This window comes from Ictidomys tridecemlineatus, chromosome 1 (genome assembly GCF_052094955.1).
Source record: "Ictidomys tridecemlineatus isolate mIctTri1 chromosome 1, mIctTri1.hap1, whole genome shotgun sequence".
Lineage (NCBI taxonomy): Eukaryota > Metazoa > Chordata > Mammalia > Rodentia > Sciuridae > Ictidomys > Ictidomys tridecemlineatus.
Genome location: NC_135477.1, coordinates 78,606,542 through 78,625,951, shown reverse-complemented (window position 1 = coordinate 78,625,951; position 19,410 = coordinate 78,606,542). Strand labels below are relative to the sequence as shown.

The 19,410-nt window shown below is 32.6% G+C and overlaps 1 long non-coding RNA gene across 4 annotated transcripts in view; it reads right to left on the bottom strand.

The window, feature by feature from the left end:
• LOC120885682 (uncharacterized) overlaps window positions 1-19,410 on the bottom strand; it is a 69,987-nt gene that overhangs the window by 11,187 nt on the left and 39,390 nt on the right. The window contains exons 3-5 of one of the 4 annotated variants that reach the window (XR_013436492.1): window positions 13,159-13,241; window positions 11,123-11,187; window positions 9,433-9,486 (exon numbers count right to left, since the gene is read on the bottom strand). The exons of 1 other annotated variant lie outside the window; for it this stretch is intronic. This is a non-coding gene — a long non-coding RNA (uncharacterized LOC120885682). The remainder of the gene's footprint in view (window positions 1-9,432; window positions 9,487-11,122; window positions 11,188-13,158; window positions 13,242-19,410) is intronic. 2 more of the 4 variants (XR_013436494.1, XR_013436493.1) reach the window with 2 other exon arrangements.

Here is a 19,410-nt window from a genome sequence, read left to right as displayed (position 1 = left end):
AGCATGGGATATATCTTATCCTAATTAAAATTCTGTTCTTGTTGGTGGCTATGATGGTAGGATTCACTTACAGATATATATCTTTTGTATTTCTATCCTTGTCTTATTTATTTATTTATTTATTTGTCTATTTATTTATTTATTTATGTTAACCATTGTGCAATCTACTGTTCTTCTTTTTTTACCCTTCCCCACTTTATGAGCTTTAGATTTTACATATCAGCAATAACTTTCAACTTTTGGTTTTATAGAAATGGTTTGTTAAACTTAGCATAAAATCTCCAGATTTATCCATTTCCTGGCAAATGTCCTAAAGTCATTCTTCTTTATGGCCGATTCATAGTTTATTGTGTACATAAGCAACAGTTTTTTATCCTGTCATCATTGAATGGACCCACTCATCATTGAATGGTTGGTTTTTTAGCTTAGCTATTGTGAATTGTGCTAGTATAAACATTAATGTGGCTGTGTCAATGTAGTATGCTGATTTTATGTCCTTTGGGCATATACAGTGCAGTCAAAAAACTGGGTAAAATTGTGGTTCCATTTCTTTAACAATATCCATACAGGTTATTATGTTTCACTTAAACCTCCATACAGCTGGAAAAATTGGAATTCATCTATACCTGAGGTGAAAATAAAACATACAAAAAATTAGTAAGCCATAAAATGACTAGAATTTATTATCAAATCATCCATCCCAATAAAAAGTATAATTTAAAAAAAGTAAAGAAAGTCTTAAGCAAAAGAGCAAAATTAGAAGCTATTAAAAATAAACATAACAAAGAGTTACCAGTATCAGTGTTGGTGCTTTTAAAAAGCAAATGAGCCCCATCTACTAATGGGCAACTGTGGTTCCAGTGACTGAGGAGTATAAGAAAAAAGGATCATAAATTCTAAGACAATATTATATATAGTATTGTCTTATATATATTTTATTGAGCAACTTAGTGAGGCACTTAGCAACTCAGCAATACTCTGTCTCTAAATAAAATATTAAAAAAGGACTGAGGATGTGGCTTTATTGTTAAGCACCCCTGGGTTTAATCTTCAGTACAAATTTTTTAAAAGCAGATACAATTTAAAAAGCACTAGCAAATGTGAAAATTCAACAAATAAAAATTATATCAATTATACAGTATATAATTGCAAATATAGGCATATTTAATGATTGTTCACTTGATGGAAATACACCCTGGAAAATTTATCCTAAGAATCCTCTGCAATTTTCCAATTCTCTGAGTGCAATGACAAAATCTAGATGGTATAAACTAATACATGGATAAGATGTTTGCTAGATACATGGTTGTACATAAAATCTACTGCTGACCAAAATACCCATGATTCCACATGATTGATGTTATGAAGTAAAATCAATCAGAGTAAACCTCATAATAAAATAAATGGTGGAACTACAGAAAACACCAACAACAAAACCCTTAAAACATGCTAGGATATTGGGGAAAGAGTGTGATAATAAAAATGCTATTTTATTCCTTCACTCATAAAACATAACAGGATATTTGACACATTAAATGCTAAATATAAGTTATTAATAAATAATCCTGAAATATATAAGAAAGTACAAATCTCAAAAGTTTACATACAAAAGATAGGGTTCATATGGTGGTGCACACCTGAAATATCTACTATTCTGGAGTCTAAGGCATGAAGTTCAAAATTTAAGGCCAACTGAAGAAACTGAGAAAACCCCATCTGGAAATAAAGTTTAAAACACAGCTGAGAATATGCTCAGCATTAAGACACTTTGGTTGAATCCCTAATACCACAATAGAAAACAAATAGGTTTTTTGTCTTAAAAATTATACAATATGATAGACTTAAACTTATGAATTACAAAATATTAATACAAAAAAATCTATTCATCAAATGATTACATTAAAACCTGAAAAACTGACAAGGTAAAAAACCCTAATTTCCTCACATATAATCAAACACTAATAAGAAGAAGAAATACAACAGAATGCAAAAGAAAACCAGAAAATTCTTGAAGATTCACTTTAAAAAGGATATATCTAAGTGTTCAATAATCATAAAAAATCAAAATCTTTAGAAATTAAGTAACATTGAATAAAATCACATCATATAGATGAATTAAATAGTATTGATGAATATGTAGAATAAATGCATTCGCAAAAAACGAAAATAATAATTTAAGCTTTTATTATCCATTTGTAGAAACTGTTTTGTAATCATATGTATTTATTTATTCATTTATTTATTTATTTATTAAATTTTGTAAAATGTAAATTCTAGGAGCTAGAATTTATGTTTATATATTATATCCAGTTTGACAAATACTATAAAATACCATGTATGTTTTATGCTGATGTCACATGAATATTGCATTTCATATGCAAGTATGTTTACAAAGGGAATATGCAGTATTTGAGAAAATAAAAATACAGAAAAGAACATAAAAGACTCAAATATTCAACATATTTACAAAGGATAAAACTATTATAAAAATGATCATTTTTCCCAAGGTACCATTTAATGATAACTGGTCATAATTTTACCATCCTTTACTTTTTGTTAAAGAATAAATCAAAGCAAAAATTTTAAAAATTTTCCTGGAAAGATGAATGTATAGACAAGTACTCTCTCATACATAAAAGCAAATGTACTAGTGATCATTACCTGACACTAATGCATGTTATAATATTACAACAATGTAGTAATTTTAAGATAAAGAAATCACAATAGATATGAAGGGCAGTTCATATGTATGCAAATATCTCTTTATTGTTAATAATTATAAGTATATAAATCAAAACATAACAATAAAATATTTAATGTGAATGAATGCTACAATACAACCTCAAGGTAGATGTTAGAATACAAGGCATAGATTACAAAAGCGACTTGTGTGCAGAATGTGTGTGACACTGGAATTATACACAAGCATCCACCAAAGAGCAGATATAAAGAGAGATAATTTTAAAAATAAAATAAAAATAAATAAAAGCAGAATATAAGCCTCCCTTCATTTATGGATACACCAAATAAATATATACTCCTGTTTTGAGTCCTTCTAAAAACTGTAAAGGAATTAGAAGCACACAAATTGAAAAACTGAATTAAAAAAAAAATATATCGACCAAAAGATAAGTAAAATGCACTTGAAAATTTTTCTGATTTGAGCAATACGCAAAATTACTGGAACAAAATGCCCAAATCCAGTGTTAATATAAATAAAGGAAGATTGATTTGGATTTGAAATATATTATTTAACTCTAAATTGCCTCTAGTTTAAATGCTAATTTATCTGTACACACAGAGGAAGATTAAGATATAAATGAGTATTTACTCCAGGGCAAAAAAAAAAAAATAAGTGGTTTTCTAAGGCCATGCAAGATCCATGGGCTTTATCCCATTAGATCAGAGTGAAAGAGGTGTTAAATCTTAAAGTACCCCCTTAATCTCTTAGAGGGATTTGCCAACATTCTCTAAAAATGCAAATAGCTGTTGCTGACAGTTGAACTTTTATCTAGACAATACCAAAAAATTAACAGGGAAATATAGGCCACCACTGAAAGCCAAAGTGGCAGTTTAGCACTTCCTGAGCTCTCTCACCCAGCTCACTTTACTAATAACACCAGACCTAACCAATTCTTTCTGTAAGTAATTTGTCCCGATATTAATTTTTTCATTCAATGGGCTACATCTGAAACCTGAAAGCATTGAAAGCACTGGTAACTGTGCAGGTGCAAATCTCCCTAGAACAAAAAGGAGTGTTTTCACATTGGTGTGCAAACATTGTAATGGGCTAAAATCTCAAATATTAGTGAAGAAAAATGGTTACAATCACAGATCCCTTTTTATTTCTAAAATAGATGCACATCATTTTTTTTCCAGTGAGCATAAGGCACACTGGAATCTAAAAAGCTTGCATCAGAATTTTAGTGGACCATCCAACTATAAGATCTTCTGCATGAGCACAGCTGTTAGAATGGCTACTCTCAAAAAGTGGAATGGTAAATAGTACTCCAATTATATGAATATGGAAGAAAGAAACACTATGCTAAACCATAAAATTAGTGAAGACATTTTAAAAAATGGAAGTTGATAATTCTCATTTATTTGAGAAACTAAGCTCTCTACATTTATACTGCTATTGAACAAGAAAAGCCTGAAGTACTGGTCTGGACTTATGAGAGGCATTAGATGTGCCAGGTGTGGGATCCTCATATTACATAGTTTGGAAACACAGTTCCAGGAAAATACCAGAGTAGGGAATGAGAATGTTCTCATATACATTCCACAAAAGAAAATCTGAGCATAAAGACACTCTGACAGGTTGTCTGCCTTTGGAGAAACTAAGGAAGAATAGAAACACATGATTTTTCCAAGATCAAGTGATTCTTCTTTATTTTTCAATCATGTAAAATGCTCATAAACAACAAAAAAAATTAGCTTTTGATTTTTTTCTATGGTAATGGGGATTTGAAACAGCAGCATGTTAATTCTGGGCTACATACCCAGCCATGTTTTAAAATTTTGAGACAGGTTTTTCTAATTGTCTATTTGGTCTACCTAAATTCCTGATGTTTACCTTGAAATTGCAATCTTACTTACTTAGCCACTTGAGTCTCTGGAATTAATATGCATGTATCATTGCACCCAGAGAGAAAAAATACTTTAAAGTCTCATCCAGTTTTTGGTATAACAATTGAAAATACCATGTTCATTTGAAATACAATATGGGTAAGTAATTGATAATATTGCAAAAATGTAACTGATAATACTGGGAAAGGGGGAAGTTGTCATTGAACAGGAAGCTAAAATTTTATATATAAATACAACTCACAATACTGGGACATAAATTTAAAATCACACTCAGCAACTGTTTGAAGATAAAAAAATTTAAAAGTACCAGGTATGTAGCTAAGTGGTACAGTACCTCTGGCTCAATCCACAATACCACAGTCTCCAAAACAAAGGAGAATGAATTCAGGAGGAAAGAAAAACTGAGATACCTATAGAATATCTCACCCCACTCCTGGAGGAAAAAATACATGGAGTTGTGATTGGGATGATCTCCTCACCTCAGAATCCACAATACAATCTGAGAAGATTCAGAAATATTGCCACAAATGTTCTCACATAGAATTTAAGGTAGGGGCTGAAGATATTCTATAGGATACTATAGGACTTCCAGTGTCTACTGTTAATATATGGTCTAGTTGACTGGCTAGTCGAAATTAAGGGCTGACCTTTCTCAGAAGAAGATACAGGACTGCAGAAAACAAAAATTACACCAGGGATTCTAGCCAACCATTGCCAGTTCCCACCATAGTCAGTGCAGCCAGTTTCAACCAGACTCACCATCCAGTCTCAGGATTTCACTACACACTCATCATTTACTTTATTTTTAGGAACCATGTGTCCTCTCTATAATTCATAAAGTACCTATAAAGGAGAAAAAATCAGGTTCACTGAACATAAGTGAGGAAGCCAAGAAATGGATACCCACTCTGGCTGACTTCACACCAGATGGTCAAAACTTCTCTTTAATGAATGTTTAGATTGGACAATGCTTATATACGGGGTCCTGATTAGACACAACTTATGTCTTCATATGCTCAATCTGAGCCTAGTGAGTTTTTTGAGAGCCAGGAGAAAACCTCAAATCCAGAAATAAATGATGTCACAATTGTAGGGTCTTTTCTATACATTTTTATTTATTTATTTATTTATTTATTTATTTATTTTTCTTTTGAGGCTCTGGGAATTGAAATCCAGTTCCTCAGGCTGCAGTACAATTAAGGCAAGGTATCCTTGGAGAAGTAAAATCCAGCCAACCCAGAAAAGCATTTGTTAAACTTGCATATGAGGCCTTTTGAATTTGTAGATTATATATGTAAATATATTATTTATTGATGGAAATAATACAGTGACGATCCTGTAAAATTTCAGTTAACTTCTCTTGTATGGAAACAGATTGAACATTAAAATTATATGAGGTGGAAAGATAATTATTTTTTGTAGAATTCATATAAAAATAGTAAAAATTGAATTTTATAGTATAACCCATAATTTCCACTATGTAAAAATTATCATTATGTATTTAAAATATCACTAATAAAGTATATGTATTTTTGGAACAGCACCCTCAAAACTATGTCAAGACTCCAGAAAACCTCAGTTCACAGAACCATATTTGAGACTTATGCTTGTCCTGAGTTCAGGAAGATGAAGGACTTGATCACTTCTTTTTATGCTACAGTGAAAGATACATTTATTTTTTTAACCAATATTTATACTGAGATAAAAAAAAACTAGAGAGAAACTGCCCTGAGTGAGGGCAAGGAGATTTAACCAGAAAGTCTATGGTGTGTGTGTGTGTGTGTGTGTGTGTTTATGTTTTTCCCCAGATCTAAAGATTTGAGTCCATTATTTAAATTGATTAATCATATATACCTTATTTGATGCCATAGCCTTAGACCCAATGGCCTGTCAATAACATTTACTTTTTCTTCCTAGGATGAAAGCCCCTTAAGAAAGTGGGCTTGAAATGAAAATGAATTGTGTTGCTATCATTATGTCATACATCTGTAATCACAGGTAGGGGATTTGAAATTTTGCTTCTTTAAGAATATTACTATAGCACAAAAAATAGAAACAAGAGTCACTAGATGGGATGAATTCAAACTGAAAAGATTCTTCTCAGCACAAAAAACAATCAGTGAGGTGAAAAGTGACACCGGAAAATAGGAGCAAATTTTTACCACATGCACATCAAATAGAAACCTAATTTCCAGGATATATGAAGAAATTTTAAAAATTAATACCAAAAAATACCCAAAAAATTCCCAATCATTAAATGAAATGGACTAAGGAACTGAAGAGACACACTTCTTAGAATATAAACAATCAACCAATCAATAAAAAATTGTTCAACATCTCTAGCAATTAAAGAATTGCAAATCAAAACTACGTCAAAATTTAATCTTATTCCAATAAGAATGGCAATTATTAAAAATACAAGCAAAAATATATGTTGGTGAGTATGTGAGAAAAAAGGCCCACTGTTACACTGTTGGTAGGACTCTAAATTGGTGACGCCAATCTGGAGAATAAGAAGATTCCTTAGAAAACTTGGAAAGAAACCAAAATTTACCCAGCTACCCCACTCCTCAGTTTAGACCAACAAGAGCTAAACACAGCATACTACAGAGGCATATTTACATCAATGTTCATAACAAAACAATTAACAATATGTAATCAATAGAACCAATCTATATGCTCTTCAATAGATGAATGGATAAAGAAAATATGGTCTATTTACACAGTGGATTATTACTGAACATTAAAGGAGAATAAAATTATGGAATTGGGAAGTAAATGGATGGAGTTGGGGAATATCATGTTAAGGCAAGTAAGCCAATCCTCCTAAACCAAAGGCCTAATGTTTTCTCTGCTAAGTGGATGGTGATCCTCAACAAGAGAAGTGGGAGGTAGCATGGAAGAAATGAAGAAACTTTGAATAATACAAAGGGGAGGGAGGTGATGGGAGATGATATAGAGGTAGATTAGATGGTGGAATGAGATGAAAATCTTGTTGTACAAAAAATAGAGTTACATGGGTTTTTTAACTATACTTTTTCTGTACAACAAGAGAAATAAAATTTTGTGCTCTATTTGTGTGCTATGAAGAGAAATGCATTCTGCTCTATTAGCAAGTTAGAACAATTTAATAAATTAATTACTTTTTAAAAATTCAGGAAAGAGACTTGCCTTTCCCTAGATTTATATATAAACATATATGCGTATATATATACATTGAATATGTGCATGCTATATATAGAATATATATATTCTATATATAGCATGCACATATTCAATGTATATAATTTATGAACAATTTTTTTTTATCTTTCTATCAATTTTTTTAAAGAAATGACAACAGAAGCATTACAATTCTCATTTCATGTATAGAACACAATTTTTTATATCTCTGGTTGTATATAAAGTATGGTGATACAAATTTGTGTATTTGTACATGTACTTTTGATAATGGTCTGTATCACATTCCACCATTCCTGCTAATCCCCTGCCCCTTTCTTTTCCTCCCACCCCTCTTCTTTATTGAAAATCCATCTATTTCTCTCATGATCTCCCTCCCTACCCAATTATGAGTCAAGCTCCATATATATATATTTTTGGAATTGGCTAGCATCACTTAGCATTATCTTCTCCAATGCTATCCATTTACCTGAAAATGCCAGATATAATTATATACCTAAAAGACTCAAAAAGCTCCACCAGAAAACTTCTAGAACTAGTAAATAATTTTAGCAAAATAGCAGGATATAAAATCAACACCCATAAATCAAAGGAATTTCTGTATATCAGTGAAAAATCTTCTGAGAAAGAAATGAAGATAACTACCCCATTTACAATGACTTCAAAAAATAAGATACTTGGGAAGTAACTTAATGAAAAAGGTGAAAGATCTACACAAGAATAACTACAGAACCCTAAAGAAAAAAATCAAAAAAGACCTTAGAAAATGGAAAGATCTACCTTGATCATGAATAGTCAGAATTCATATTATCAAAATGACAATGCTACCAAGGCACTATACAGACTTACTGCAATTCTGATCAAAATCCTAATGGCATTCCTCATAGAAATAGAAAAAGCAACCATAAAATTTATCTGGAAAAATAAGAGACCAAGAATAGCTAAAGTAATCCTTAGCAGAAAGAGTGAAGCAGGTGGCATCACTATACCAGACCTTAAACCATACTACAGAGCAATGGTAACAAAAACAGCATTGCATTTGCAAAAAAAAAAAAAAAAAAAAAAAAGACTGCAGACAAATGGTACAGAATAGAGGTCACAGAGACTAACCCAGAAAATTATAATTATTACATATTAGATAAAGGTGTCAAACCATGCACTGGAGAAAAGATAGCCTCTTCAACAAAACACTATCTCTCACCATGCACAAAACTCAATTCCAAGTGTATCAAGAACCTATGAATTAAACCAGATACTCTGTGTCCAATGGAATAAAATACAGGCTCTAATTTTCATCATATGGGATTAGGCCCCAATTTCTTTAATAAGACACTGATAGCACCAGAATTAAAACAAATAATCAATAAATGGAATAAAATCAAACTATAAATTTTATTCTCAGTAAAAGAAACAATCTGTGAGGTGAAGACAGAGCCTACATTTTAGGAGGAATATTTTACCCCTCACATATCAGATAGAGCACTAATCTCTAGGGTACATAAAGAACTCAAAAAACTAAGCAAATAATAATAATAGTGAAGATGATGATGATGATAATGATGATGATAATAATATTAATAACCCAATCAAGAAATGGGCCAAGGATCTGAACAGAGAGTTCTTAGAAGAGAATATACAATCAATCAACATTTTTTTATATACCTGATTGGTTACGGTCCTCCCTTTTCAGGACCAAGAACAGTTCTGGGTCAGTTTCTAAGGAAGGGAAACACGAGCAAGAATTATTCTCAACTCTCCTTTATAAATTATCAAATACAATTATCTATGTCATTTTCTAAACATAGCTGGACATATGAAATATAGGTTTGGGGCAGAGAACATTTTTATTAGAAACACAGTGTAAAAGAAGAAAAAAAAAACATAATTATTTGTACCACATTGAACCTGGAATTCAGAAAAAAAACATTCAAACTTTTATACCTGGAAATGTGGATGACATAGATGCCTAAAGTGAAAAGGTTATTACAAGCTTTTGAAAGAAAATTCATGTGAGTGGCAGATAATGGTTAACCAAATAGAATCTGCAGTGTATTCCAGGGGCTTTGTCAGCTGTGCACTACAGAACATTCAGATATTCATAGCCTCCATGAAGAGTATTATTCATTTGTGCCCTTTACAATTATGTCCATAGTACAGATGAAAAATCATGGGTATCTGGATACTAAATGGCAATTCAGCAGCCCACAGAAAACTACCCAGAGACAGAACTGTATGAAATTTCTTCAAAGACCATCAGTGTATTGTTAGCTCCTGACACAGGGATTTCAGTCTGGGGAAATATTATTTTTCTCTCCATTTTGAAGAGAGTGCACTGATAATACATTTCAGGGGCAACATAAATACTTTTTTTTTCTTTCATGTCAAGAAACTCTTCAGAAACAGAGCTCACAAGACAGATTTCTTAGAAGGGTAAATGCCTAGAGATTACAAAATAAAAAAATTAATTAATTTAAAAAAAAAAACACATCAGTGGCCCTGAGTGACTCAGTAAGGAAATAAATCTAAAAGGCTTATTAGAAACTTAAAAGCAAAAAACTATTTCTAAAAATAAATATGTTCACTAGTTGCTATCTCCACAACATGACATTAAGTAAACAACAAATTATGTGTGAATATTTCTAGGATTGGCCAAATTTTATTCCACATGATTTTATATTAAAACCCAAAATCCAGATAATAGAATTCATGATTCACTGGCAAAATATTACAGAAAAAAAATTTTTTAAAGAATGGATGTTTATTAAGTATGTCATTTAACAATTTTATTACCATATGATTTTAAAGAAATTTACTCATTTTCCTGCAGCCAGAGTGTAGAGAAGTTTCTTATTTATTTTTCCTGTAGGAATTAACAAAGATAATCCCTAGAATCCACTTTAAATAACCTACCCTTACAATCATACAAGAAACCTATAATAAATGATGAGTAAAGAAAAAAGTCAATTTTAAAAAATAATTTAAACCTTTTTCTTTTTTTTTTAAATCAATCTCTAGCTGCATTTTTGGATCCTTTTCTCAACTTGTAAGCCAAAAATATATAAAAGACAGAAGTATGAACTTCAAATTTATACATGAGATATGTTTATTAACTATAAAAATTCAAAATCTTTAGAAAGTTAAGAAATACAAAATAAAAACCCATCATGGGAAAAATTAATATTGATGAACATTTAAAAAATTAATAATCATTAACTCAAAAGGAGTTTAAATTAGTATCTATTTGTGGAAACTATTTTGCTATTGAATATACATGATACTCCCCACCACGGAGACTTACTGAAATTAGAGCATATGTGATCATGATAACATGTAAGTATGCAATGGTACTCACCCAAACACTTGAAGCCCAAGGACATGGCTCAATACAATATACATCTTGGAAGAGATAAGTAAAATCTGTAGGAAAAATGGTCACTGGGGCCAGTCACAATTCATAATATATCCAGTTTAAAAAAGAGCATAAAACACTATGTATAAATTTTACATAGGTGCCTTATGCAAGTGGTATTTCATATGTGTACATTTTTAGAAACAAAATATGTAGAACTTATGTGAAAATAAAAGTCTCAAAAAGCACATAAAAGACTGAATTATACATCCCATGTAAAAAATAAAACTCATCGTTACAAAGGTGAAAATTTTCCTTCAAATTAACCAACAATATATCTCACCAAAACTTCTATGTACAAATATGAATATATCACAGTGAAGACTACTTTTATGTGTATTCTATAAAGCAATAATTTTAAAAAAACTATAAATAAATATACAATAGAAAAAAGTAGGAGAATAGGGAAAGGAGAACTACATAATTTTAAAAAACTATAAATACATATATAATAGAAAAAAGTAGGAGAATAGGAAAAGGGGAACTAGTGGATACTGAAGGGGAGCAAATTATATTTTATGTTTTATGGTTATGTCAAAATAAACCTGACTGTTAAATACAACAATAATGCAATAATAAAAAAATCATCAAGCTTTACTTTAAATGAAGTAAAAAATGAAAGCATAATTTTTTAAAATTCATCTCCAAAGTTATATGTAACTTTAGCCAAAAACTTTTTCAATTATGAGCAAAAAAAGAACTTATCATGGCCTACTATTCATATATATTGTGAAAATATAATATTACAATAATAAAGAATCACAATATAAATAAGATCCCCATATGAATACATATGTATGTAAAAACAGCATGTTTTATTGCAATAGCAAATTCTAGATAAATCAAACCATAACAAAAATAATCTCAGCAACTTAGCTAGGGCCTTTCTCAAAATAAATTTAAACCTGTTAGGGCTGTTAACGGGTGAAGAGTCCTTGATTCCCCAATGCTGAAGTATAACACCAGAGAAGTGCATCAAGGTAAGTTTAGAGTGGAAAGTAGAAGCTTTATTAAAGGACAATAGAAAAGACTTCTCCCCATAAGAAAAAGGGGACCAAAGATGTAGAATCCAGGAAAGGTTTTTTGTTTGTTTGTTTGTTTTAAACTAAGGTCTTTTTAGCTTTCTTATAGCTAAGGTCTTCCTTCAGCTATCCCTCATTCCTGTCACATTCTTGTCCTTTGTTCTGTTATCTTGAAGTGTTGGAATGTAGGTGGGAAGCCCCAAAGTGTGGAGACCAGGTGGGCTGAAGGAGTATTCTGGGAAGGAAGGGCTTTTGGATTAGCATCTCCATGTTTGCTGTGAGCTGCCCCATTAAAATTTCCTTGGGATGGGCTCAGGGCCTTGGGGACATTTTCAATTCCCCTTATCCTGGACTCCATCCTCAATATACTGTTCATTCTTGATTTTACTGGATATTAGACCCAATTTACCTAAGTACACTAACTACCTATCTGTAAATCTGGCTCCACTACCAAGGATATGGCTAAGTAGTACAGTATCCCTGAGTTTACCTAACTTTAACAAAATAATAATAATGAAGAAAGTAAAAATAAAAGAATGTCAAAATGAAAATTAGCTAGCTCAAAAGAAAATTAGGTACCCCAAAATGACAGCTCCTTTCCTATAGGAAAATGGACCTTGGAGATTTTAGTTTGATAATTATTCCACCTGTCAATCTCCAGCATCTGGTAAGACACTGGGCTGCAGGAACACACCTGCCACATAGTATTTTATGCAGATTCTGAGGATGCCCTTTGAGCATAAGGAACACAGCAGAGAGTCTCTGCCAATGACATGTTCCCCACCTGGTTGGCCAGTAGGACTGAGGAAATAGTGGCCCAGTGGAGGAGTTAAGCTGGAAGATTCCAGAGACTGCCCAGAGTCCGAATCTGCTAGCTCCTGTTTTCAACACAGCCACTCTTGTGGTTCCAATAGTCTTCCTCCCCCAGCCTCCCTTGCTAGGCCAATGCACACTCACCATTTCCTGGTTCTCAGGAGTAGGGCTACTTGGGATCCTCAGTTCCTACACAGCAGAACAACCTGTGACTCTGAAGTGTGAAACTACAGATGGCAAAAATGGAGGACTCAGTAGACAAAAAGTGAAAGCCCACCCTCCTCCTCCCTGATGACACACATGACTGGACAGTTCCCACAAAATGCTCTTGATTGGAAGGGACTTCAGATCATGAATATTGGATCTGAGAGAAGTGAGCCCTTTTATTGAGTGACAGGGAATATTATCCAATCCAGGCATGAATAAGAGCTAGAATCTCAGGTCATTGAGTGCGGGGTTTTTTGTTTGTTTTGGTTTTGGTTTTTTTGTTTTTTGTTTTTTTTAATCTGAGAAATGTACCCCAGAGTCTCAGGCTGCTGTTATTTTAAGGCAAGGTTGTTTTCCAATAAGTGGGAACTAACCCAACCAACAGAACATTTTCATTTAAACTTACATATAAAGTCATTTCAGTTTATGGATTATATATACTTGTATATTATTCAGGAATTAATATAAAATGATAATAAGTATCCAATTTTATTTAAATTTATTTTTGATCTATGTTCTTTTTAAGTGACAGATTGAACTTTGAACTGGGAAGAAAACCCCTAAAGTAAAAATGCCCAATAAAAACAACATATAAGGGGCTGAAATTGTGGCTCAGCAGTAGAGTGCTAACCTCCCATGTGCAAGATCCTGGGATCAATCCTCAGTACCACATAAAAATAAATAAGTGAAATAAAGGTATTGTGTCCAGCTACAGCAAAAAAAAAAAAAAATACATAAAAAAATATACAGTACAAGGTGAGAAACCAGCCTCTACCTCAGACCAAAGACTGTCCAAGGAAGGAGGCATGACTCTTGCCCTTGGAAAGACACACAGAGCACTCCTAGGCTCATACCCACCCTGCTGAGTTGTTTATTTACAAATAACAGAAGAGATCTGCTGTGCCTGGTTTTTCTGACTCAGTCAGGCTTGGTGGGGATCCATAGCAACCCCCTAGCAGCCACCAATCTGCATGAGACAGGGAAAATACCTGGGATTCCAAATGAAATTTCCAGTACTTTATGGTGGTTGATAACATTTTGGGAAACCATGTAGTTCAGCATATACTCCCCTCATGGCCTAAGCCAATCTGTTCAACTGAATCCCAATTTTGTACTAACCAATCATGCTTACCCCACTTGTTCCCACCAGTGAATGTGCTAATCATGTTTTAGAGTTGTTTATGATTTTCCCATGGTTTGTGGGATGATTTGCTAATAGATGCTATGATGTATGTGAGGTTCCTGCCTTCCCCAAAGACTTATAAAACTGCTGCAAACACCGGGATCAGGGACTCTAAGCCACCAGTTTCTGTGTGTGTGGAGGACTGAGCTAGCTTGTAGCTCCTTGGTGCTTACATTGATATTGGTCTCTGGTGGTCTTTTGGGGGTCCGACATTTGAGCATAACAGTCTCTCCTGAAACCCATGGAAGAAGAATTCAGCACTCCAGTTCTCTAGGACTGTAGTTTTATAGCACAAAAATTTACAAAAGAAGGGTGACTTGAGAACTTACACAAATAACAGGATTTTCACAAGCATAATACAAAGACACGTAGTGGGTTAGTGGTCTAAATGGTTTAGCATTTAGGGAGTAAATTTATATCACAACATAAGAATTTGTGATGCACGACTAAAGTTTCAGAGTGAGTTGTTATTTGGTCAGGGAAAGTAGAAAAATGGCACATTTGAGCTCCTTTCAGGATTTTAAAACTTATAAGCCATGTGGAGCATCTTAGCACTTTTTTTTTATATTTGCACACAGTCCAATTCTAGAGAAGAATGAGATTGAGATATAGTCTAATGTTCTGAGCAAAAGAGAAATTGCCTTAGAATATTTCTAAAGCTTTTAACTTTTCTAACTTTTTAGAATTCTTGGTGATTTGAAAAAAAAAATTATTTATTTTAAGAAATGAATTGTTTGAAATTAATTATTTATCTTCCCTGCATTATTTTTGACTTTCATTGATTTTTTTAGAAGAACTAACAGAACATAATTCCAAAAGTGTTCCATGTAAATTTAAAAGTATGTTTCCAATAATCAAGATAGAAAACACAAGCAAAACATAATCTAGTTTGGTGGTTCTGCCTCAAACTAAAGAGTTACTTATTTATTTCTGCTATTATTCACTAGGTTCCTGAGGTTGCAGAAATCACCAACCAACACAGAGAAAAGTCTTTTAGATTGTTTCTCACAACCAATTCAAGCTAAAATACACTAGTATCACTGTAGTTTCAGACCAAAGGGTGTTGCTAAATAATAAAAATATGTATACATAAATATATAAAAAATATAAAATAAAATATAATATTAGATAGATTTTTTTCTTGGATAATCATTTTGTACATATTTCCCTTTAGACATAGTTCTGGGAACAAAGTGTCACAAATAAGACATAAATCCTACATTTCTACACAAAGTAATTAAGGCACATACTAAGAGCCTGGTATAAAACTTGCCATAGAGACATAAATAACTAGAGAACATCATAGAGAATTATACCTAAGTGCTAAGTAGCAAATTCATAGTCTTTAAGTACATAAAGAGACAAGTTATCATAGCAAATTTTATAACTCAGTTGCTCCTAATATACAGAGATACAGATATTTATTAAGAGATGGTTTTATGCAGATTTTTGGTTTAAAAAGGGAAAGATCAAATAATGGTGGTGATTTAAACATGAGCAATAATAATTTTCTGCATTCAGTACCTTTTTTGCAGATATATTAATTATAATTAATTCCAACCAGTAAAATGCAGAAATAGTGTAAAGATTATTCACTAGGAGTAAAACTACTTAAAAAGAGAACCAAAACTTCCATTCCTGTCAAAATGTTTATTCCTGACAAAAGACTGCTTCTTTTAAATCATTTCTGTAGATGATTTTTTGTAAAAAATATTTGTGATTTTTTACATATTACTTAATATATTTATGCTTCAAATTTTCTCTTTTGTCCTATTTTACTACCTATATTCTGGAAGAAAAAATTTCTAATTCCTAAACTCCCTTGATATTTGAGATATTTTTCTAATTTTTAAGCTTACATCATTTCTATAATGAATACTGTGATTTCAGTAAAGAATGACTATTTTTGTGCACCTGGATCATTTACAGAAGTTTTGTGGTGTTCTTTGATTTTATTTACAGTAAAGTAAAAAACAAAAGGTTAATGTAAAACCAAAACACAAAGACCACCAACTCAAATTTTAAATCAAGATTGTATTGTGTACACAAAAGCTGGCCAGGACTGTCTCTTACAAGATTCCATGCTAGAGATCATCCCCCTGATCTTCAGGAAATCGTTTTTACAGCACAAAAAGTTACAAAGGAGGTGAGTGTCTAAGGTACATACAGCTAACAAGATTTTGACAATCATAATACAAAGGCAAATAGCAGGTTAAGGATTTACATGGTTAACATTTCAAGGTAAAAAATAAATTCAGCTCCAAACATTAGAATTTATGAGCTGCCACTGAGATGCATAGAGAATAGTTATTTGGCCAGGAGGAGCCAGAATTTATGAGGCACCAGTAAGGTTTTAGAGAGGGTTGTTATCTGGTAAGGGATAGCCAGGCATAGGTGAATTCAAAACACAGGTAGAAATTGCAAGCAAGTTTAAAACATCAAAATATTGTCATGCCAAAGAGAAATTTTAGTTTTCTTACACAAAACAGAAATAAACTTTTTACCTCTAAAAGCTCTCAGATTTTTTTTTTTTTTGTATTTTATCATATCTAATGGCTTCTGGCATTCCTTTGTTTGTGACCATTAATGCTTCTCTTCTGTATTTATGGGGCTTCCAAGTCAAAAAAAATGTATAGATAAGCCCTTCTCATAGGGAAGATGTTTCAAACATAGCAAGTAACTACCCTTTAACCCATAGGGTCTGACAACCATATTATAGGATATGAAAGACCCTCCAATATGCTTGTTCTTCCAATCATTGTTTGCAAAGATTGACAAAAGTCAATTCATTGCACAGAATAAGTGAAGTGGGTCTCTGATCTGCAGTTCAGAACAGCTGGTAAAAGAGCCCCCAAAGTGAATTTAAGACAGGGCTTTACATGACATAGCTGAAAAAATCCTAAAAAAAAAAAAAAAAGAAAGAAAGAAAGAAAAATAAAACATAAATTCAGAGAGAACCATACCCACATAATCTCATTTGACAGAATCAAATTCATGAGGGGGACCCAACATGGCGGCCGGCGAGGAGGCAGCACTTCCAATGCCTCCGGGGTAATGGGACCAAAGAGACACATTAACACACCTACATGCGACCTGCTGAGAAACTTCTAGCAAAATTCCACTGAAAGGAGACCTGCCGGGAATTACATCAAATAAATTTATAGGAGTAAACAGTAACTCAGCAATCAAACAGAACAAGAAGTAACATGAGCAGCATGAAAAAGCAAGGAAGAAAAGGAGTGCAAACAATGCAGGACAGCCTAAATATTCAGGAGGAGATAGAGTCATCAGAAAAATGGTCATATAAAGAACTCAAGTAACATCTTAGACAGATGGAATGGAACCTTAAAGAGGATACAAGACAGCAAATTCAAGCAGCGAAAAAACACATTGAGAATGAATTACATAAACAGATAAAAGAAGAAGTTAAACATCTTAATCAGGAGATAGAGATTATAAAAAAAATCAAACAATAATCTTAGAAATGAAGGAAAATATAAACCAAATTAAAAACTCAAATGAGAGTATCACTAATAGAGTGGAGCAAGTAGAAGCCAGAACGTCAGATAATGAAGACAAAATATATCATCTTGAAAAGAGTCTAGCCAACTCAGATAGGCCGGTTAAAAAATCACAAGAGAAACATCCACGAGATATGTGATAACATAAAAAAAACAAATTTAAGAGTCATTGGGATAGAGGAAGGGATAGAGATTCAAACCAAGGGAATGAGTAACCTGCTAAATGAAATAATTACAGAAAACTTTCCAGAAATAAAAAAGGAAACAGATATACAAATTGTAGATGCATACAGGACACCGAACATACAAAATCACAGTAGACCAATGCCGAGACACATTGTTATGAAGATATCCAATATACAGAACAAAGTGAAAATATTAAAAGCTACAAGAGAAAGAAGGCAGATTACATTCAGGGGTAAACCAATAAGGTTAACAACGGATTTTTCATCACAGATACTGAAAGTGAGAAGATCCTGGAACAACGTATTTCAAACATTGAAAGACAATGGATGCCAACCAAGAATTCTGTATCCAGCAAAATTAAGCTTGAGGTACGACAACGAAATAAAAATCTTTAATGATAAACAAAAGCTAAAAGAATTTGCAGCCAGAAAACCAGCATTGCAAAGCATCTTAAGCAAAACACTACACGAGGAAGAAATGAGAAACAATAACCAAAGCCAATACTGGGAAGTACCTCAGTAAAGACAGACAGTGGGGGGAAAGCTAACCATGGAGAAACAAACTAAATTTAAAAAAAGAAAAAAAAAGAGAGAGAGATAAATAATCAAACATGGCTGGAAGTACAAAACATACATCAATAGTAACTCTAAACGTTAATGGTTTAAACTCTCCAATAAAGCGACATAGGCTGGTAACATAGATTAAAAAAACAAATCCAACAATATGCTGCCTCCAGGAGACATATCTGACTGGAAAAGACGTACACAGGCTGAAGATGAAAGGTTGGGAAAAAATATACCACGAACACGGTCCTCGCAAGCAAGCAGGGGTGGCTATCCTCATATGGAATAAAATCGACTTCAAGACTAAGTTAATCCAAAGGGATAAGGAAGGACATTATATACTGTTAAAAGGAACAATTCACCAACAAGATATAATAATTATCAATATTTATGCACAAAATAATGGTGCTGCAACATTCATAAAACAAATTCTCCTCAAGTTCAAGAATCAAATAGACCACAACACAATAATTATGGGTGACTTCAACACACCTCTCTCACCATTGGACAGATCCTCCAAACAAAAGTTGAATAACGAAACTATAGAACTCAATATCACAATTAATACCCTAGACTTAACTGATATATATCGAATATATCAACCATCTTCAAGTGGATATACTTTTTTCTCAGCAGCACATGGATCCTTCTCAAAAATAGACCATATATTATGCCACAAGACAACCCTCAGTAAATATAAAGAAGTGGAGATAATACCATGCATTTTCTCCAATCA